This window comes from Morone saxatilis, unplaced genomic scaffold, assembly GCF_004916995.1.
Source record: "Morone saxatilis isolate NCDOM2014 unplaced genomic scaffold, NCSU_SB_2.0 Contig24, whole genome shotgun sequence".
Taxonomy (NCBI): domain Eukaryota; kingdom Metazoa; phylum Chordata; class Actinopteri; family Moronidae; genus Morone; species Morone saxatilis.
In genome coordinates this window covers 197,948-198,309 of record NW_023339807.1, presented here as the reverse complement: position 1 = coordinate 198,309, position 362 = coordinate 197,948, and the positions used below count along the sequence as shown (strand labels likewise).

Genomic DNA, 362 nt, shown 5'->3' with positions numbered 1-362 from the left:
GTGTGTGGAGTCAAACCCCCCTGCCTCCCACATATGTGTGTAGAGTGTGTAAGCTTGGCCATATGTGTGGTATGATTTACCAGTGTGTATGTGTGGTACAGATATACCCACAAGAGTAGATCATCACAGGGCTAACTGTGCATGTTGTCTGAGGGTTCGCAGTTGAAAGCAGTGGAATTAGGCTGAGGTTACAGGTTATTTAATTTCAGGGTTTGGTGGTAAGTAAAATGATTGTAGTTAGAGGTGAGTAAAGAGCAGCCTGACTTTTAGCTCAGCAAACATTGCTCTGGAGGAAGAATTAATCTGTTAGGTTAAAACACAAATTAAAGGTCTCTTCAAAATTAAGCTCTTGGCATGATAAC

At 41.7% G+C, this 362-nt stretch overlaps 1 protein-coding gene across 1 annotated transcript in view; it reads left to right on the top strand.

Annotated features, from left to right (window-relative positions):
- LOC118336303 (CCR4-NOT transcription complex subunit 10-like) overlaps positions 1-362 on the top strand; it is a gene marked incomplete in the record, with an annotated part of 10,548 nt that overhangs the window by 5,520 nt on the left and 4,666 nt on the right.